This window comes from Dasypus novemcinctus, chromosome 4 (assembly GCF_030445035.2).
Source record: "Dasypus novemcinctus isolate mDasNov1 chromosome 4, mDasNov1.1.hap2, whole genome shotgun sequence".
Taxonomy (NCBI): Eukaryota; Metazoa; Chordata; class Mammalia; order Cingulata; family Dasypodidae; genus Dasypus; species Dasypus novemcinctus.
This window is the reverse complement of record NC_080676.1, coordinates 12,847,418-12,871,008: the sequence shown is the minus strand read 5'-3', so window position 1 is coordinate 12,871,008 and position 23,591 is coordinate 12,847,418. Positions and strand designations below refer to the sequence as shown.

Sequence of the window (23,591 nt, the reverse complement as noted above, 5' to 3'; positions counted from 1 at the left end):
GTCCTTTTCATTGTTTATCCCAAGACCTGATAATCTCTGAACAATATACCTGCAACAAAGATAATTAGGAGATTGGGAGAAGATAGGTGTCTAGTGAGGAGAAAAGCGGTCACAGGAAAAGGGTAACACACAGAAAGCAAAGATATCCATTAATAGATTTGGGGTATGTATCCCTTGGTTACACAAATTATTTTTGCAGCAAACCAAAAAGGACATAAAATAAGGCCCCTAATATTTTTTGATCTAGATCTCATTTTAATTATTTTTAAAATGCTGTCTTTACTAAAAGGTATTCAGAACAATATTAACTCTGATAAAATATTCTTAATAAGTCAGAGAAATAGGGCGCCTTATAAAAGAGTGCTCACTCAAAAGCTAAGCATATGTTTTGAAGAGTAAGCTTCACTTACTCAGGATATTTGGTCACCTAAACTAAATCATCACTTAAAAATGCCAGTAACTTAAGTTGTGATTTATTTCTCTTCTGAGATTTCTCCATTTCAGAGTATTAAACATGAAGCAACTTGTGAAAAGTTTTTCAGCTGCTATTCTTTCACCAACTACAAATAGTCATTCATCCATTCATCATTGGGTCAACAAATAATTTATTGCATAGCTACTCTGTGCCAGAGCCTGGGCACCCTGTAGGAATATGTTCTTATTTCAGAGTGTTTTGTTCAACTGCACATGAGGTTTACATATGTCTCCTGCCACCATTTGTTATGCCAGTTAGGTTCCTTTGTGTTTGTCAGATGTCGTAAAGGACAACTTGGAAAGATTTTCACAACATCACACAGTGTGGATTGAGGAAAAGGTTTTACTGGGGAAACTTACAAGCCAAGCCTGGAGAGAGCAAGAGAAGAGAAGGGCAGGACTCTGACGCACTGGTCATCCCACAGCAAGATATACCGAGGCCAAGACACTGCTGGGTACACCTACAGGTAAGTTCCCAAGGGAGGACCCTGACCCTCGGTTGTTCCACCCTCATACGGGGCAAGAATAAAAGACCTTGTCAATATGTGTGTATGTGTGTGTGAGAGGGGTGGGGGGGAGGAGAAAGAGAGAGAAAGACAGAGGTAAATTGTAAAGGTAATCAGAATACTGGGAAACCAGCCAGTCCATGTTTAGCTCTAGAGGTTTCAATGGCACTTTGGGAAAGTCAAATGTCCATGCTGTGCAGCCCTTGGGCCTCATGGGAACTGGGGTTCAGCCCCTTCTGATGGAGGAAGGAAGCCCCTGGATGATGAGCTTAGGAAAAGGGGAAAGAGGAGTCCACTATCCTACTCGGTCCTTCTCCAAACAAAAGTGAAGGAACTCCCCAGGTAATTTTCAGATAATTTGAGGCCCTCCTATGTGCCAACTTTGTCCTAGTTAGTAAAGTTCTGAGTAAATCAGGTGGGCAAAAGCCCCCATCTTCATATAATTTTCACCTTCTTGAGAGAGAAAAATTATCATGATTTGGGCTTTGATACTAAGGATTACCTACATGTATTACCTGCATATAATAATACCTGCATGTATTAGGTTGGTGCCAAAGGGACTGTGGTTTCAGACCATGAATTTTAACTCATTATAATTAGACTCAAACATCTTTATTAATCAAAATAGAAACCATTACAGTCAACACATTGTTGCCAAAGCAAAAATAAGTTTGCTTACTCCTGTAGCATAAAAATCAAAGCTTTGGGATTCAATAAACTCTTAGAAAGCATTTTCTGCAACCTGCTGGTTGTGGAAGCATTTTTCCTGAAAAAAAGTTGTCAAGATGCTTGAAGAAGTGATAGTCAGTTGGCAAGAGGTCAGGTGAATATAGCGAATGAGGCAAAACCTCGTAGCCCAATTCATTCAACTTTTGTAGCATTGGTTGTGCAATGTGCAGTTGGGCGTCATTGTGGAGAATTGGGCCCTTTCTGTTGACCAATGCCAGCTGCAGGCGTTGCAGTTTGCAATGTATGTCATCGATCTGCTGAGCATACTTCTCAGATGTAATGGTTTCCCCAGGATTCAGAAAGCTGTAGTGGATCAGACCTGCAGCAGACCACCAAACAGCGACCATGACCTTTTTTTGATGCATGTTTGGCTTTGGGAAGTGTTTTAGAGCTTCTTCTCGATCCACCCACTGAGCTGGTCATCACCAGTTGTCATATAATATTCACTTTTCAGTCACAATCTGATTGAGAAATGGTTCGTTGTTGTTGCATAGAATAAGAGAAAATGACACTTCAAAATGACAATTTTTTTGATTTTCAGTCAGTTCATGAGGCACCCACTTATTGAGCTTTTTCACCTTTCTAGTTTGGTTCAAATGCCAAATGGTCGATGTTGAGATCTTCAGCAACTTCTCTGTAATTGTAAGAGGATCAGCTTCAATGATTGCTTTCAACAGGTGGTGGACAACTTCCGATGGCCGGCCACTACTCTCCTCATCTTCAAGGCTCTCGTCTCCTTTGCAAAACTTCTTGAACCACCACCACACTGTACATTCATTAGCAGCTCCAAGACAAACACGCTGTTGATGTTGCCAGTTGTCTCTGCTGCTTTATGACCCATTTTGAATGCAAATAAGAATATCACTTGAATTTGCTCTTTGTCTAACACCGTTTCCATAGTCTAAAATAAATATAAAATGAACAACAAATACTAAGTCATTAGCAAGAAAACAGAAAGCAAGAAATGCACATGATGTATAACATAACTATATTTATTTAAGAATGTATTCCAATATCAAACAGCAAATTTCAACAATGCAAAACCACAATTACCTTTGCACCAACCTAAATAATACCAGTGTTGCTCAAAATGTGCAAGAGGTATTTCTACACTTATTTTAAAGTGTAATAGAAAAATAAAACTAGTGTATAAAACTTTTTAAGTTATTGCTTGGGATAAGGCTAAAGAAGCAATAAATTAGGAAAAAGAACATGGTGGTTAATTATTAAGATGTATAAAAAGAAATAATACAAATAGAACCTAGATAAAGCATAAAAAAAAAAACAACAACCTTATCTGGTATGTGACTAAAGTTTGGGAAATAGCACTTCCTTCCAACGAATCCTCACAAAATCCTGTGAAGTAGTATTACTGTACTTTACTGTTGGAAAACTGGCCATTGAAAGATTTAGAACACTGTCCAATGCCTCAGGATCTAAAGAGAAGACTGCCTGGCCCCACATCCCACCCACTTTCCAAGGTGCCACACTGACATCAGGAATACCAGCAATTTTCAAAAATTCTAACTCATTTGGAATTTTCTCACATGCTAACCCTGTATCATCTACTCTCTACCCCACAGAGCAATTTGAAACCATGATGCTTTGGATAATGAAAGGAGTGGAAAGTACAAACACAACTCTCTTTTCCCTCTGGGAATCAATAACTTGGTTTTAATGGCATTTACTCTGCCTGTGTCTTTGTGTCCCAGGAACCTGAGGGCAGTCATCTCAAAATTCAGGAAAATAATTAATGATAATAGGTTACCTCATTGACGCTTTGATCAAAGAGAAGAGGAGCTAAATATGGACTGAGATAAAAGTGCTGAGCTGGTTTTTACCATGAAAGTCATTAACCAAGTTGAACTAGTAAACTCCTCCAAAGCCACATCTGCCCAATTAAAACTGCAAGGGCCATATGCCAAAGTGAAAATTAAATAAAGCAACAAAAAATCTGTGCCCAAATGAATTTGGTTTTATTTTTACAACACAGATTGAGATTCTGTGCTATAAAGCGACCACAAAGAGACTTTGCCAAGTTGTGGTGGTTTTCCAGAATGCATTAAAAACTCAGGAAGTCTACACCATCTCTATTTATGATGTTTGCTACTGGATCATAAAATGACTTTTATTCTGACTTTTTAGGGAAAAGTCTGTTTGGCAAAAATTCCATCAAGCAATATAAAATTTAGTCCATCAATTCCAATCTAGTCTGTTAAGCACGGCTTGAAATTCTGCAACAATAAAGACCTCAGAATACATTGTTGTAATGAATAGCTTTATTCTTGTCTTAATTGTGTCTTTAACTTTCAATATTATTACTATTTTATCCCATACAAAAAAAAATTCTCATCTCTGAAGTTAGTAAAGGACAAAGTATAGAGCTCCATGGAATTAGACAATATATTTAAATGTTATGACTGAAAACGACTTTCCCATTCTGTTCAGTAATAGTAGAAGGCAGCGTGAAAAACTTTATCTCCAGACCAAGTTTACTATTGGAAAGTTTATTCACGTGTTGAAACTAAATTATTTTTAAGTAATCTTCTTTGTAGAAATATAGATTGTAAATCTTAACCAATTTTGGAGAGTGCTAAATCTGAATTATGAAATGTTTGTTTTCTTTTGCCTTATTTTGCTGTGTTTTTTAAGTTTCAAGTATCTGCAATGACTCAACCCAGACCACAAATAGTCCTAAACACCTGTTTCAATAAATAAGAATAATAAAGATGAGTGCTAATTAGTTCAGCAAATACTTATTCTGAAGTGCCTAAAACAACGTTTTCACTGGAATACAAATACATCATTAGGAAATTAATTATCATTCCTTATTTTTTTTTCATAGCCCATTGAAAAAACAAAGTGGTAGATGATGACATTAAAAAAAGAAAACTAAAACATAATTACATAATTTAGAAAATCTGGATAAAATATAACAAGTTTATTTTTAATACATTGTTTAATGTGAAAGGGATAAAAGGGAAATCTTAGTTGCTCAATATTAAAAGGGTTCTGAAAATAAATGTCATGTGTATGTAAAATGACACTGAAGCCACCCAGGGGAAAAGCATCAGTTCTATTAATCTAGTGACTTGAGTTTTAATATTCATGTTTGGACCAAAAAAGTAGTGTTGGCACCACATTACTTGAGGCCTCAGAAAACTGTCATATTTACATAGCTGCCCACTCAGTTAATTGATAACCTTGGAGTACAGAAAAAATTCATCAAACATCTATGGAAGGACCCGTACACAACTCAAACCACACAGAGCTCTACCAGATAAAGCAACCTTGCAAAAAATTAGTTTGCAATCAAAGTTAACAAAACACATGAGAAAAAATTATCTAAGCAAGAGTCGGGAGACATGACAAAAATGTTTTAATCTCATAGAATTACATACAATAAAACAATAATCCAATTCTAGGTAGGATGGAATAGTTTATGGTAGGCCAATATTCCTTATAAGAGCAAGTGGGAAAGTTGCATAAAAATTAAAATTATATGTTTGGAGACATTGAAGGACTACAGAAGCATGAAAACCAGGATATTCTGGACTTTGGAGCAGGTAGCATCATGAAAAAATGAGCGAACTTTTGCTCTAGCCCAATTCCTGATTTTTGGGAAACAAGAAAAGACTAAGAATTTGGATTTTGCTGGGCAAAGTATGGATAGAAAAACCACCAGAGATTTTGGTGGTCTAAAGAGTTGGACAGGTAAAATTGGAGACTTGATAGTTCTCTTCTCAAGACATTTGCCAATTTCTGAAGCTAAGGAGGCTGAAGGGCTCCTAAGTAGAGGGCTCTGAAAGAGCATAATTTTCTGCACACTCGTGCCAAGGAGACAAGGACTAGAGTTTAGGAACCACCACTGGTAGGAGCCCCAAACAAACCACAATAGCCTCCCAGCTGAATGCTCTGGAGGGCTATGCCCTAAGATCAGAGACGAATGAGAGGTGGAGTGAGCTCTTCCAAACCTAGAACACAACTGAGATCAGCTCAGCTTCTGATTGGCTTGACATAGTTAGCCCCCACTCTATCTGACTTGCAGAGGAAAGATTAAATCTTCACTAGAGAATATAGTATTAGCCAGACCTCTTCACGTTAATATACACATCTGGCATTCAAAAAACAACAACAACAACAACAACAAAAAAAAAATAAGCAAGCCAATACATGAGACCATATGAGGAAAACTAAGTGGATAAAAAGAAACCATATATTGATGTTTGCAGACAGGGACTTTGAATTAATTACAAGTAACATGGTCATAAAAATAGAGACAAAGGAAGCCTTTCACTAGAGAATTGTAACATATAAAAGAGAATCAAATGGAAATTACAGATTTTAAAAAGTTCAATGTCTGAAACTAAGATCTACAGCAATGGATCTAACAGCATATTTGACAAAGCAGATAAACCAATAAAAACACCCAAATTCAAGGGTAGAAAAAAAAATAGAAAATTCAGAAGAGTGTTAAGAGTACAAGTAGATCTATGTATCTTTAAAAAAAATTTTAATCTATTAAAATTTTAAAAAGGAGCATAAGTAATTAGGAAATATGTGAAATATAGAAATATTTAAGCCCTATAAAGAGAGGAAAAAATGAGAAAGTTAAGAAAAAAGCAACCACAAAACATCTGAAGAGATAATGGCCAAGAGGTCTCCAAAATGATGAAAGATACCTACATGCATATGTACAAAGCTCAACAAACCTCAAGCAAGATAAAACCCACTCATCAACACACACACACACACACACACACACACCCCAAAGGAAAATCTTTAAAGGTCTCTGAGAGAAAAAGGATTCAATACTTGCAAGTGAGTAACAATAAGACTGGCGATTTATTTCCCTTAATGAAATAATGAAAGCTAGGAAAAACTGGAATGTCATTTTTTGAAACCATGAATGGACATAAGTGCCATGTAGCTTTCTCTTCACAGTGAAGCAATCCTTCATAAAAGAAGAAATAATGAAAAGTATTAGATTAAAAAATTTCAGTCATTTTTATTGGGTGGTTTGTCTTCTTATTACTATGTTGTTGACACTTCTTAATACATGGAGGAAACAATCTATTTATCAGGTATATGTTTTATAAATATTTTATCCCAGTCTATGGCTCATCTTTTTATTTGCTCAACAATGTCTTTCAAGACCAGAAGTTTCAAATTTTGATGAAATCCACTTTATCAAATTCATTTTCATGGTTCATGTTTCTGTGTCCTAGGAAATCTTTGTCCAATCCAAGGTCACAAAGAATTGCTCCAATTGTTTTCCTCTGGAAGTTTTAGCTCAACTTTTACATATATGATACATTTCGATTTAATTTAATATAATGTGAGGTAAAGGGAGGAGTATTTTAATAGTCTTTCAGATAAAGGATACTCTTCCTTGGTATGACACCAAAACTTCATTGATGGCAGTTTCTTAAAGGATCGTTATAATGAGGAATTTGAAACTATATCAAGTAAACTTTTCATGCTTTGTTACATTAAACCAGTTTATCTCCCTTGTATTTCAAATGCATTTTTTTTTAGGTACCAGGGCCAAGTGTTGAAGCCAGGACCTTGTGGGAAGCCAGTGCACAACCAGTGAGCAACATTGGCTCCCCTGAGTTGTTTTTTTTTCATTTGTTTGCTTTTTTTCAGTTTTAGGAGGCACCGGGGGATGAATCCAGGACCTCTCATGTGGGGAAGCAGCTCAACTGCTTGAGCCACATCAATTTCCTTCAAAAGTATTTTGAATGCATCTTTACAGGTGCATAATTTTGTGACAACATTCACTTTTCATTTGGAAAAATACTGATTTACTGATCTATGCAGTTATGCATTACAACCTATCAAATCACACTCATTAATATCACCATCAATTTAATCAGAAATGTTTTTTAAGTTTTGGGAAGCTTCCAAGCTAACAATAACAGTTCCAAGTTCTCCAAAATTCTAATTTTCTCTTGAAAGTTCAGTTTCTTCCATTGACAACAACTTCTCTCATTTCTTTTCCTTGAACTGACAGGCTCGCTTCTTTCATTTGCAAGACAATGTCTGTCACATACCCAAGACTGATTAACTACAGTCTTTCTATCATTGTTCTTTCAAGTAAGAATGGAGTGACATTTAAAAAGTGACTAGATCAGCACTCCCAATTAGAGGGGGAGTGGACATCGTCATCCCAGAATCCTCAGGATTGGGGAATGAATGATGGATTAGAGTGGATTTCCTGGTATTCCACTATAGACTTATTGTGATTCTAGCAATGGAAGAACTTTTATCATTGATGTGGAAGCAGTGGCCACTGGAGACTCTGATTGGGGAGAGGGAAAAACAACTGTTATACGGGGGCATTTTCAGGATTTGGGAATTGTCCTGAATGACATTGCAGTGACGATATAGGCCATTATATATCTTGTCATAACTTACAAAATGTGTAGGCGTGTAAACTACAATGTAAACTATAATCCACACATAGTGACAATACTCTAAATCGTGTTCATCACTTGTAACAAGTGTACCACACTAATGAAGGATGTTATTAATGTGGGAAAATGTGGGAGGGGTAGGGAGCAGGGCATGGGAAACCCCTATATTTTTTATGTAACATATATGTAATCTAAGTATCTTTTTAAAAAAATAAAAAGTATATTAAAGGTTTTTTTTTAATTAAAAATATAAAAAGTGGCTGCATCAGCTCATATCTCAAGCATGCAAGTGTTTTTGGTAAGCAGAAAAAATGCTAGTAGCACAATCTGCTTCCACCATCTTGATCTGTATTGAATTGTCAGCAGTTTTATCCACCACTGCTTTTATAACATCACTGCAAATGCCAACATAGGGTTATGATCAAAATAGTTTTGACCTCACAGAATGTGTCAAGAGCTCCCAGCATTCTGTGGATCATAGTTTAATAACTATTGCTCTGGGATAACTAATAAAATGTTTGATGTCATAAAATAAAGTTGAATCACTATTTTTTAAAAAGACATCATGAAAATAATGATAACTAGAAGATTTGGAAAACTTCCCATTAGAAATTCTAAAAATGATAAAACTTGGAATTATTTTGAAAACAAAACTATGCCATTTATATGAACTGCTTTGCCGGAATGGTGGACGCTATAAAAATCCGATGAGTCTTTCAACAGAGGGTCTAGAGGTCAGAGACTTCTAGCAGCAGAGACGCCCCTACACTTCTGCCCCTGAAGAAGCACACTGCCATGATTTCCAGAGCCGCCAGGAACTTACAGGAGCTTGGAAGTGGATCACAGCCCAGCTAACACCAGGATTTCAACCTCATGGACCCCGATTAGTGAACCGTCCTAATCGGCCTCTAGACATTTGACCTGCGAAATCTGTGAGATAATAAGTGGATACTGTTTTTTTTAGCCACCAAGTTTGTGATAATTTCTGACATAGCAATAGAAAACGAAAACCATGTTGGAACATGTAAAACATGCCCATTAAAGTAAGAAAAGATTGACCACTATCATAACATGAATTTAATATTGTATGAGAATTCCTAGCCGGCATATAAAATAAAGATAAAGTATTATATTGAATCATATGGAAGTAATATTTTTGTAGGTCATAATTAGTCAAATGCTGATAACTTCATATAGTTAAACCCAATAGAGGATTGGAAAAGAAGAATCAAAACTCACATTAATTGCAAACAATATTTCTAGTTGCATTGCCAGAAGAGAATCTACAAACTGCCGGGTGGTAGGATACAAAATCAAATATAAATCAATAATGATTCTGTAACAGCAATAAACAATTAACATAAGTTTTGAAAAGGTACCATTTAATAAAAACAACAAAGACTATAAGTTTCTGAACAATAAACTAATATACTATTGTAAGATACAAACACTGTAAGGCTTGCTGAAATCATAAAAAAGATTTCTATTAAAGGAGATATATATATATGTCAATTTCATGGATGGGAAGAAACATTTTCATAAGAATGGCAATTATTCTCAAGTTAATATATAAAATCAATACTATCCCATTCAAAATTCTAGAAATATGCATGTATAATTTGACACTTTGATTTTAAAAGTCACAGAAAATATAAAAAGCTAAAAATAGTCATGATACTTTTTAAGAAAAATCAAATTTTGACCTCACCATATTGGATATTTTGACACTTTATAAAGTGCTATGACTTTTCTAAAATGTGGTATTGGAACAGATAGGCCAATCAACCAGTGAACCAGAATACAGCATAAAAATAGACCCACACATGTGCTTGAGTTTGATATATAACAAATTTTTTTTTCCCTAAGTAAAAGAAATACATGGTAAAAGGAAATGAAAACAAGCAATAAATTGAAAATTAAAACAAAGAGATAGCATTCCCAAACCAATTAGGAAAAAAATCAACAGCAAGTGTTGGTGAAATTATAGCATAAAAGAAGCACTATATTTTTCCCTCACTTTGGAAATTATTTTGGCAACATCATTTCTTGGTGGGCACAAGAGGACAAGTTCAAACCACTGAAACACTATTAGTAAAAAGAAAATGAATTTTTCTAGTGGGAGAAAGATAAATAGCCATGATTATCATAGTTGTACAATGAAATTCTATACCTTAGACATAATGACTGAACTAGCCAAAGTTAGATTAATCAAAGAAACAAAGCATGGAAAAATTATGTTGCAGAAGAATATGGTACATTTGCATAGTAATAATAGCATATTGTATATGGATAGATCTGTATATGAAATAAAACTCAAAGTGTCACACTATGGTTATCTCTGGACTGAGAGAAGGTTAAAGAACTAAAAGAATAAAGGGAGAACATTAGATATATGTAGTATTTAATTTTTAAAAGAATATGGAATAAAGGGAAATATTAAGCTCTGTTTAACCTTACAGAGTTTATGAACATATTTCATTGTTTTTTTAATTTTCTTTAAATTAACTTTTTAAAAAATTAAAAGCATGTCTTAACATTAACTTTCACTCTATTCCATTTCCAAACTATCACAAGGGTCAAATTAAATGAGTCAAATTTGAGAAAGGCTCAATGTAGGAAGCTGAACTGTGTGTGTATTTATGAACAGAGCATAAGATTGAACACAATAACCCAAGTGATTAGAAAATAGTCCTAGGAAAAGGATTTAACTAATCTGTGCCTCATAATGCTAGATGGTCTTATTTGAAGTTTTACTCAAAGTTTATGAAACTTACGACAAGAATTGATCCAAACAGGGAGCTCAAATGTTTTGTTACCTAGCAATGTATCCATTATAAATTAGCCATCTTCCTTAGTTTATACTTAATCTGGAAACCTACCCTGCTATTTCCTCCCATTCATTGTTCATAATAAGCATTTATTTGGTTCTCAGAGAAACCTCCAGCTTTCCTCTCATGATTTGTGGAATTTTGCTCTTTTGACTACAGCAAAGATGTGAAGAAAAATTTATTGATAACCCTAATTCTAGAATATCGGGCCAGAATATCAGCTAAACTCCTCGTCACAATCAAATCGGTTCTCTCAGCATGTGCCTAGATCACACTTAATAATGTTAAACTCTAAACCTGCCTCAACTGTCCAGCTGTCCCCATTCTAATCTCTGCTTTTAAAGTTAAGTTTTCTCCAAGCTCAGCTCTAGAAGAATAAGTTTAGAACTGGGTGTTAGCTCCATCTTCCTCACAACAATGATTTTCCAGAAATGTACCCATAAATAAACAATGGCTAATGGAACAGAACTCCCAATTATAATATAAATTGCTTCAAATTACAGCAATTTGTCTTTTACATTTGCAAAGATTATCCAGCAAGCTCCAGACTGCTGGATGTCAGAAATTTCGCTGAGGTCACAAGACCCTCTGTTCTCATGAAATGTATCTCTCATCTGACATATATTTTGCATTTGACTCACCAAATTATTTTGGTGAAAGATTTGCTTTTGGCTTTCAATTTTGGTAGAAGGGGAAACTCCAGGGTTTTTTGTACCATATTTGCTGTCACTCAAAGACTTAGGAAGCCATTGTGGAAATTCTATCATTTGCTAAGTATATTTATATCAACTTATGTACACCAAACCTAGAAAATAGCCTTTTATGTGTTCAGGGTACCAGTAGTTTGTCTATTAAGTTGAATTGGTTTAAAAGACCCTTTTATTGACTCACATAAGCCTCATTCTGACTAATAGCCAAAAATGGTGTACTGGCATTGAAAGATTTATCTCTGCTCAGAGTCAGTTTCCAATAATTTCTGAAACATCTGGTAAATTCTTTTTTTTCCAAAACAGTTCTCTGGTAAATGGCCAAATAACCCTTTCAGGGAGATTTAGATGGTTTTCTGTACATGTTGGTGAGATTTTTTCACCAGATAATTCTTCATGAAAAGCTTCTCTCTTTTGAAGGATTCCAGGTCTGTGAACAGACTAAGGTTTGATATTTGAATGGCAAAACTGAATAAGTCAAATATCTGTTCACCAATTTTTTTTTAGTTATAAAAATGAAATAGGATCTTGTTAGACCTCTTATCTTTTTCTGGGCTAGGGATCAATAACCAATTACCCACTACCATCGACCCTTGTGATATAAACCATTCAGATGGCCAAATCTATGCCATTACCTATTGTCACAGTCTTTGGGAAACTCATTGCTTGAATGAATGTGTTTTATGTGTACCATTCTTTTCAAATTCATACTTCTCTAAATCTTTAGATTCCGTCTTCTACACTATACTACGGGATTACTGACATCTCAATTTCGTGTAGCGTCTACCACCATTGAACGTAAGTATTAGCCAAGCAACTGATCAAACAATTCAAACCATTCTATGATGCACAAGCCAGCTCACTGAAGCCAGATTCTCTTGCAAATGAATACATATCAATAAATTCAGTCAGTATTCTCCAGTGTCAAATTGTATTCCTCCCACCAAGGATTATCACCCTCAAAAATCACATCTTGTTCTGAGATTTTGACAGTGTGAGTTAGAAAATAATGTTTATTTTTCATCGTGTCTGACTTTTCTTGTTTTTAACTGTATAATTAGTTCTCAGAGGCACACCAGGATTTGATTCTAGTTACAGATGAAAAAGTAGTAAAGATAGCAGATTTTGGTGATGAGCCATGAGGAGAACTGACTTCTCTGACCTCTGGAAATATCATTATGCTAGGGTCTGCCAGCACACATGAACAAAATGATCAGACAGGCCAAGAAGGTGCCACTCCTGCTGTCACGGGCTTATTGTCTTCTATTATCCAAATCCTCCCAAATGTCTCAGTTCTCTGGATCAAATTATTTCCCTATCAATGCCCTAACTTTCAATGAGACCTGACAAGGTTGTGAATTCATCTGCAAAATAATGGCAACTACTGGATCAATATTTAAGTTTGATTTTCATCAGTCTCGACCTTATGTACCCAACTGATATATTTTTTTCCAAACAGAAAAATTCCATGATTTTCTTTATCTTGAGCCAAGCTCCTTAGAACTTGGGCTTATAATTCTTTTTCTTTAAGTCAAATGTAGTTAGAAACAAGCACTCACTCTATAGTCCTTAATTCCTTTTGTCCCTGCATAGGGATCTGTCACTGTGGCTACCGGTCCCCTCAAAGACTCACCTCCATTAGTGCTTCACTGTAGGGGACCTAAGGCGAAATTTAGAAGAATGTTTCATATGTCATGGATGAAGCTTTTCATAGTGGCTGGATTTTGGAGCCTTCCCTGTGAATCAGACCAGATAACCAATCCTGGATACCTCTTACTTGCCCAAGTTTCTGTTTTCTGCACAACTTTTAGAATCAGTGCCTATCTGTCAGGGTTATTGGTAGCAAGCAAAATATTAATAATAATTATAAGCTTGAGATGGCTTGAGAAGGAAATGAGTTTGCTATAAAGACACGGATGACTTAGAGGGCTTGGGGAAAAATAGAGGAACAAGCAAAATGTTAAGATTTCAAAAATAATGTCCCAAACCATATCACAGAACTGACCCCATGAGCGAATAGCCACTTCCACATACACTGAGCACTTGAGGCTAAAGTTTGTCTAACTGTGAGTGATAGGACTTTATTTGCGTCTGACACTCGTGACATTTCTATGACAGGAATTAAATTCTGGCAGCACTTCTACACCTGAAAGCCAAATGCTTCAGCTGACACACTGATTAATATGGATAATAAAATGGATTCTTCATGAAGTCACCTTATTCACTTCTGAACCACAGTCTGTCACCAATAAATTGAGTTGGTCTAAGCCATATGCTTGTGGCTTTAGCTATAAGAGAGGCTGGCAAGGTAAATTTTTTGGCTTTTACACTAAAGAGGCAAAACACATAAGTGGAAAATTCTCCAAATATAAGAAAGTTTTCAAAATGCTGGATAACTAGAAACTGTAACAGATGTCCACTCTTCTTGGCATATATTCCTTTACTTTTAATCTTCCTCTATGAATTATTTGTTCTTAGATGTGTCAGATATAAATAACATAAAGTCTTTCCATTTTTCTTATTTGTTTTTGTTATGATTTCATTCACTTTCTTGTTTTATTTGTCTCTTGAACTGTGGCAGTATTGCTCAAGATTTCTTAACTTGTTTTTCTCAAGTAATTTAACTTTTTCACTTTCAGGTTTATCTTTTAATTAAATTAATTTTTAACTGAACTTTTACTTATTGATCAAGATCAAAATTGGAAAACATACCGCTGAATCTTCCATTAACCAGATAAAAAATTTAGTCTATGCTTACTTCTTTCACTCCACACTCAACTTAGATTTTATTAAAATAATCTAAAATGCTTAAGTCCAAATCATATTATTTTTCAAGTATCTATTTAAAAATAATATTTTTGTTATTTATATTACTGAATAATTATGTTAACAGCTGTTTTTTTCAATATTCAAATATTCTTTTAGCTTGACTATTTATTTGGTTTCATTTATTAAGTAGCTGGAGAAAGTTTTCAAGCAGTTTTTCCCAGGAAGAGTATTTGACTTGTTTAATTTCTGAATCTTTCCCTGTCCAAAATTTCTTTATAAAGCCTTCACTTAAGGAATATAATTTCATAGCTTATAGAATTAAAACTTTGAAAAATCTATTCCAATATTTTCTTGCATCTAATAATTTAATGTTATACAGAAATTGAAGAGCATCCTGTTTTGATTTTTCTAAACTCTTTGGTAGGTAGTCTGTTATAGCTAGGTGATGCTAAGAGGAAGGTAGTTTTGCCACCCACAAGAAATATGTGCAAATTTTCTATTTGTTCTGAAAATTAAACTTTTACTAATACATATTCTAGATATGTCCTTTAAAAAAAAATTAGCCTTCAACTAACACCTGAAAGTTTGACAACATTTATCAGAAGAACTATGGGGAAACAGATTCTCTCATATATTGCTCATATACATAATACGTAATCATATTCTTGGCAGGTAATTTATAAATATGTAGTGAAATTATTTATGCAATACCTCTGACCAGCAATTCCCCTTCTTAGAATTTTTTTAAAGATAATCTGGCAAAGATATGAACTCATTTGCACAAAGCTGTTCTTTGTTATAAAATTATCTTATAAAACCCAAATGTCCTTCAAGAGAGTTAATTAAAAAACAATGGGCTTCCAGTAGACCAAGATGGTGGTATAAGATACTTGATAGTGCTATTTTCCCACAGAATCTTTGAACAACTAGAAAAAACTGGCAGAGCATCTTCCTCAGAATTCCAATAAACAGTTAAAAGGATGCAGCAACGGGGCAAGGACTGAATCAAGAAAACACAACTTTAAGACAGTGAGAAAAGCTTGTGGCAACCTTGCTAACTCATCTTCAACCCCCTCCACTCCACAGTATGTGGTCAGCCTGAGGTCCCATTGTGGGTCCTAGGCTCTATACCAGAAGGAGCAGAGTAACCGAATGCACATACTGGGGTACCTATATATTAGTACTAATCTATCAGATGGTAGCCTGGAAGACCAAATCAGGAAATGTGTCTCTGACTCACCCTTGCAGAACTTGCCCTGCAGGCAGAAGCACCATATGATACCTAACTGTAAGAAACAATTAAGTCAAAGAGGTTTGGGGCAAAAGACCTGCTTTAAGGCTTACAAAGAGTACCAAGGAAAAGTCTATTCAACAGGGAGGAGAGGAGGCATTCAAATTTCTGTAAATGGGGGAATTCCTAAGGTCACCAGAAAACATAAGCCAGAACAACATGCAGGCTCTGAAAAGATGGTTGGGATCCTGCACTTTGCATTTGCCTGAGGCTGATAATCTTGATAGGAGGGCTTAACTCCAAAGGAGGGCACCAGTCAACACAGAGTTAATTTGAATACTCTAAAAGATGCTTTTGTGGTAGTTTGCTTTTATTAGCTCCTGGCACTCAAGGAAATTTCTGTCATATCAATATCTGGATAAAAATATTAAGGAACTGACACCTTAGGGACTAAATCCCAGAGTTAACACTTTGAAACACGAAAAAGTACAGTGTGCAACAAAATATTGCAATATAATCAAAGAAATAGTATATGATTGTCTATTCAAAGGAACAAGATATAAATCCATAAATTAAAAGAACAAGATTTTGGACAGACTGGACAAAAGGTTTAAAAAATGATCCTCAATATGCTCAAGAAGATAAAAGAAAACACAGGAAAAATATAAAAGGATACCAGGAAACTAAGGAATGAACAATATGAGAATCTCAATAAAGATAATTTTTTTAAAAGAAACCAAACAGAAATATTGGAGTTGATAACCACAATAACTGAAATTGAAAATTCCCTAGAGGTTTTCACCAGCAAATTGGAGCTGTCAAAAGAATCAGTGAACCTAAAGACAAGACAGTCTGAGGAGGAGAAAGAAAAAAATGAAAAATAAAATGAACTGAGTCTAATATACCCATGGGACTCCATTGCACATACCAATATATATAACATGGGACTATCAGAAGGAGAAGAAACAGAGAAAGGGCAGAAGGAATATTCAAAGAAATAATGGCATAAAATTTCTCAAATTTAACAAAAGATATGAGTATGCATATTCAAGAAGTCAATAAACCCCAAACAGGGTAAACTCAAAGAGAAGCATGCCCAGACACATATTAGTCAAAACTGTGAAATGCCAAGGACAAGGGGAGAGTTCTGAAAGCTCCAAGAGAATATGTTATGTGCAAGGGCGCTCCAATAAGATGAATTAATTAATAAGATTAATAAGTATTTATTTCTTATCAGAAACCACAGAGGCAAGAAGGCAGTGGGGTAAAACACTTAAACTGCTAAAATAAAACAATGCCAACCAAGAATTTATATCCACTGAGATGTTTTTTCAAAAATGAGGAAGAGAATGAGACATTCCCAGAAAAACAAAAACTGAGGGAGTTTGTCACCACTAGACCTGGCCTGTAAGCAATGCCAAAAGGAGTCCTCCTTCAGACTTAAGGGAAAGGGCACCAGGCAGTGAGTCAGAGCAGCAGAAAGAAATAAAGATATCTAGTAAAGGTACCTCGTTGGTAATTATAAATGCCAGTATTATTGTATTGTAATTATTTGGTATGTAACTACAATTTTACCTCTAAAATTTCTGAAATGCAAATGAGAACACAGGCTGACTCCAAACCATAAATCTATGATTTGGTACATACAATGTGTAAAGATACAATTTGTGACAATTAGAACAAAAAGGTGGGGGGACAGAAGGAACAATGTATATGTATGTTATTGAAGTTAAATTGGTATCAAATCAGTTGTGATTGTTATAGGTTTAGGATGCTAAGTGTAAGCTCCATGGTAAGCATAAAGAAAATATATGAAAAATATATACAGAAAGAAGCAGGAAGGCTCTCAAAATGGTACAATACAAAAAATCAAATTAATATGAAGGTAAGTATTAACAGAAGAATTGAGGGGCAAGAAAACGTATAAGGCTTACAAGGATCAAATAGCAAAATGGCAGAGGAAATTCCTGCAGTATCAGTAGTTAGTTTAAAAGTAAATGAATTAAAGGATCCAGTCAAAAGATAGAGACTGGCAAGTTGCATAAGGAAGCATGACATAAATTTATGCTGCTTACAAGAGATTTACCTTAAATTCAAAGCCATAAGTAGGTTGAAAGTAAAAGGATGGTGAAAATATACTGTGAAAAAATAGTAATCAAAGGAGAGCTTGGGTAGGTACACCATACAAGATAAAATTGAATTGACTTTAACTCAAAAACCATTATAAAGGAAAAAGAAGATCACTCTATACTGAAAGAAGACATAATAATTATGAATATATATGTTCCTAATGGCAGAGTACAAAATATCTGAAGCAAATATGGACAGATTTGGAGGGAGAAATAGGCAGCTGTACATCAATAATAGGAGGCTTCAATACAGTACTTTCAATAATGGGTAGAACATTTAGACAGGAGATCAATAATGAAATAAAATACTTAAACAATATTATAAAGCAAATAGACTTAACAAACATATGTAGAACACTCCACCCAACAGCAGCAGAATACATATTATTTTTCTAGTGCCCACGGATCATTCTCCATGACAAGACATATGTTAGATCACAAAATAAGCATCAATAAATTCAAAAATATTGAATTCATAGAATGTTTCTTCTCTGACCACAATGGAATGAACTTAAAAATCAGTAACAAAGGGAGAACTGAAAAATTCACAAATACATTGAAGTCAAATAACACATCTCTTAAACAATCAGTGGATCAAAGAGGAAATCACAAGGGAAATTAGGAAATATCTTGTAGGGAATGAAAATAAACCACAACAATCCAAAAGTTATGGGATGCAGCAAAGGCAGAACTAAGAGGTAAATTTATATCCCCAAATGCTTATATTAAATACAGGGGAGCATATGTAACTCAGTGATTGAGCACCTACTTTCCATTTATGAGGTCCTGGGTTCTATCCCCAGTAACTACTAAAAAAAGAAAAGAAAAGAAAAAAAGAAAGATCTGAGACCTATCCTCTACTCTAGAGAACTCTAGAGAAAGAAGTGCAAACTAAATCCAAAACAAGCAGAAAAAAGGAAATAACAAAGATTATAATAGAGATTATTAAAATAAAGAATAAAAAATAACAGAGAAAATAACATAACCAAAAGATGTTTCTTAGAAAAGATCAATAAAATCACTAGACTGACCAATAAAAAAAAGAGAGGATGTAAATAATGAAAATCAGAAAAGAAAGAGGGCAATACTACCAATCCACAGAAGTAAAAAGGATTTTAAAAAGTTTCTATGAACAGCTGTATGCCAAGAAATTAGGTAACCTAGATAAAATGGACAAATTCCCAGAAACACACAACTACATGAACTGACTCAAGAAGAAATATCAGATCTCAATAGATCAATAAAAAGGAAAAAGATTGGACCATTAATCAAAACCCTCCCAAAAAAGAAAAGCCCAGGGCCAGATAGCTTTAATCTATACATTCCAAGAAGAATTAAAATCAATCCTGCTCAAACACTTCCAAAAATTAATAAGGAAGTAATTATTTCCTAACTCATTTTGAGCTCAACACCATCCTACTACCAAAACCAGATAAAGATACCATAAGAAAGGAAAATTTCAGACCAATATCCCTTATTAATATAGATGTAAAAATCTTCAGCAAAATACTAGCAAACTGAATCTCACAGCATATTAAAAGAATTATATACCACGATCAAGTGGGATTTACCCTAGGTATGCAAGGGCAGTTCAACAGCAGAAAAATCAATTAGGTTAACACACTACAATTACAGAATGAAATAAAAATAAACTACATGATCATCTCAGTCGATGCACAAAGGCATTTGACACAATCTAGCACCCATTCTTGAGTGAAAAAAAAAAAACAACACTCTTAGATAACTAAATATGGATGGAAATTTCCTCAACACGATACGGGGCATATATGAAAAACCCACAGCTAACTTCATATTCAATGATAAAAGCCTGAAAGCTTACATTCTGCAAACAGAAATGAGACAAAGATGCCCACTGTAACCACTGTGTTTCAATGTTTTACTGGAACTTCTAGCCAGAGAAATTTGGCAAGAAAATGAAAGAAAAGACAGCCAAATTGGAAAGGAAGAAGTAAAACTCTTCCTAATTATAGATGATATGATTGTATCGCATAGTTTGAAACTGTATGTACCCCAGAAGAAGAAGAAAAAAACATATTTTAAATCATATCCATTCCTGTGGGTATAAAGCCATTGTAAGTAGGATGCAAATGAGTGAATGACGGTGGACCCCTACCTCACACCATCTACCAAAATTAACTCAAAAGGGATCAAAGATCTAAATATAAGAATCAAAACTATAAAATTTGTAGATAAAAATTTAAGGAAGCATTTTCAGGTCCTTAAATCAGGCAATGGTTTCTTACACTTTATACCAAAGCACAAGCAACAAAATAAAAAATAAATGAATGAGACTTCATCAAAATTTTTTTAAAAACTTTCATGCCTCATTACTTCATCATGTAAGTAAAATGATAACCAATAGAATGAGAGTAAATATTTGGAAACCACGTATCTGATAAGGATTAAACATGAAGAATACATAAAGAAGTGCTACAACACAACAAAAAAAGAAACAGCAAATTTTTTAAAAATAGGCAAAAAGCTTGAATGAATATTTCCCAAAGAAAATATACAAATAGCCAACAAGCTCTTTAAAATATGCTCAACATCAATAGCCATTAGGGAAATGCAAATCAAAGCCACAATGAGATACCATTTCATACCCTCTAGAAAAGTTACTATTAATAAAATGGAAATAACACATGTTGGAGAGGATATGAAGAAATAGGAACACTCATTCATTGTTGGTGGAAATGTAAAATGGTATACGGCACTGGAAATGTTCTGTGTAATTTTGCAATGATGGATACAGGCCACTATACATTGTGTCAAAACCTATAAATTTGTACAGTGTAAAGTGTAAACTATAATGTAAACTATTGATCATGATTAGTAGAAATACTTCAATATTTGTTAGTCAATTGTAACAAATACACCATACTCATGTAAGATTGTATTAATAGGGGAAAATATCAGAGGGGGAGGGAAAGATATATTTGGGAATTCCCTATTTTTTAATGTGACTTTTCTATAACCTAGTGCCTCTTTGAAAATAAAGTGAAAAATTTTAAAAAGAAGACACTGGGGAAACATACAGAAGAATTTATAAACATACATAAAAAATAACATATCTTACAATGCTGAAAAGCACAATGCAAGAAATTTTTTTTGGCTTTGTTTTTGGGGAGGTTTTGGGTTACAGAGAAAATACAGTTATGGCAGAGGAGGATCACTGGTTCAGGGCATCATTGGTGGGGTGATGTGTGGGGAAGGATACACCCAGGACATGCCTCTATGGACTACAAATGTGGTCATCTTGTCATAGGGTGTTATCTCAGTGGGTGGAGACAAACACAATAACCAACAAAATATTAAATCCCCATCCTGGGGAGTCCTGCTGCATTCTCTTATAGAGTGGCAAGAATCTCTTGAGTTCATAGGCAGTGCTTAGCTAAAGAGGACAGACCAATATGCCAGGCCCATGATATTAATGCTTATAATTATAACCTTATTTTTGTAAAATTGAAACTTAGCCCATTAATATGTATTTCCTAAGAGTTACTTCCTGAAAACCTCCTAGTTATTCAAATGCGGCCTCTCTCTAAGCCAAACTCAATATATAAACTCACTGCCTTGTCCCTAGCATGGGACATGACTCCCAAGGGTGGGCTCCCTGGCACCAAGGGATTACTATCAAGAGCTAACTAGCAATGCATTTGGAAAAAGACCTTGACCAAAAGGGGAAATATTAACTACAAATGAGTTTTCACAGCTATGAGATTTCAAAGTGAATTTGGAGGTCATGCCAGAGGATATGCTTATGCATGTCACAGGAGGCTCTCACTGAGTGCCACAGTAAACAGTGCCTCAAGCAGGGGTGCTCCTAAGGGCTCTGGAGACATCTAGACACTATAGGCAGGGCAGACAACCCCGGAAATCAGCACCCTGTCAGTGGGCCTTACCTTGAAATATTTTTTAACTTATCTCCCCAAAGTAACAGAGTTAGACTCATTTATAATTTCTGTACATATGATTCCTCTACCCCTTTTATCTGAACCTATAACTATCACTATACCCATTAATATATGTCCTAGAGACTTAAACTTTGGTCTGTTCATTTGCCAGTTGAGGCCTGAATCTCAGCAGAGTTGCAGCCAACACCAACTCTCCAGTTCATCATACTTGTCCAGGACAACTAACAGAATGATGATGGACAACGCCCATCCCAAGAAACAGAGAGTATCCACAACTGCAAGCAAGACAGGTCCACCCATCTGCCACACGGGATCTAAGCCCTCTCTCAATTGGAAGCAGAGTGGTTATCACCATCGCCAAATCCTCACGATTGAGGAATGAACAAACCTATGCAGGGAAAGCAACTATGGACCAAAGTAGAGTTATTATTATTCTAGTAATGGAAGAACTTGCAACATTGATATAAAGATTGGGGTTAGCAGAGGTTCTGTGGGAGGAGGAGGGAATAATAGGCAGAACAAAGGGCATTTTTAGGGCTTTAGAATTAAGTATAAACCACAACATAAGCTATAGACCTTGGTTAGTAGCAATACATCAATATTTATTCATCAATTGTAACAAATGTACCACATTAATTAAAGATATTATTAATGGGAGAAAATTGCAAGAGGAGAGGGTGAGTTAATGGGATATTTCTGATGTAACGTTTCTGAAATCTAAAATCTGAACTTCTAAATCTAAACCTCCTTTAAAAATGAAGACATCATATATCCTGCCATAACCCACTGAATGGACTGGAAGAGAGTGTAAACTACAATGTAAATTATAGTCCATGCTGTGTAGCAGTGCTCCAAAATATATTCTTCAAATACAATAAATGTGCCACACTGATGAAGAATTTGGTGATGTGGAAGGAGTGGGCAGGGTAGGGAGTGGGGATATATGGGATCGTCTTATATTTTTTAATGTAATATTTTGTGTCATCTATGTATCTTTAAAAAATTTTCTAAAATCTATAAAAATTAAAAAATAAAATAAAATAAAGGAAGAAAAACAGTCACTTAACCATTAAAAAAAATGTTACAGTCACTAAAAGTATAGAATTAACATATGTCCCACCAATCCCACTTCTAGGTATATACCCCAAAGGATTGAAAGCAGGAACTCAAACAGACATTTGCACATCAGTGCACATGGTGGCATTATTCACAATTGCCAAAAGATGAAAACAACCCAAGTGCCCATTGACAGATGAATGGATAAACAAAAAGTGGTATATACGTACAGCAGAATATTATTCAGCGATAAAAAGAATGGAGTGTTAATACACACAACAAGCTGGACGAACCTTGAAGACATCATGTTGAATGAAATGAGCCAGACACAAAAGTACAAATATTGTATGATTTCATTGATATGAAATAATTAAAATAAGTAAACTTACAAAGTCAGAATCTAGACTATAGGTTGGTTACTAGGGGATGGGGTGGGGTAGGAAATAGGGAGTTAAGGCTTAAAATGGACACAGTTTCTATTTGGATGATAGAAAGTTTTGGTAATAGATGGATTACAATATTGTGAATGTAATGAACACCACTGAATTATACATTGGAATGTAGTTAAAATTTTATGTTGTATATATGCTGCTAGAATAAAAAATTTGTGAAAAAAAGTATAAGACTGTATAACACAAATAGTGTACCCTAATGTGAACCATGATTAAAGTTAATAGAACTCAGTTTTTTCTGCATTAATATTCTGTATACCATAACTTCTCTCATTAAAAAGATGAAAAAAACAAAAGCCCTATAGTTACATCCACAGAAGTAGAGTGCTATGCAACACTGAGAAAAGGATGTGAAT

At 34.8% G+C, this 23,591-nt stretch overlaps 1 pseudogene; it reads right to left on the bottom strand.

The window, feature by feature from the left end:
* Positions 1-1,595: 1,595 nt before the first annotated feature.
* Positions 1,596-2,607, bottom strand: LOC139438812 (histone-lysine N-methyltransferase SETMAR-like; annotated as a pseudogene).
* Between the last annotated feature and the right edge of the window lie 20,984 nt (positions 2,608-23,591).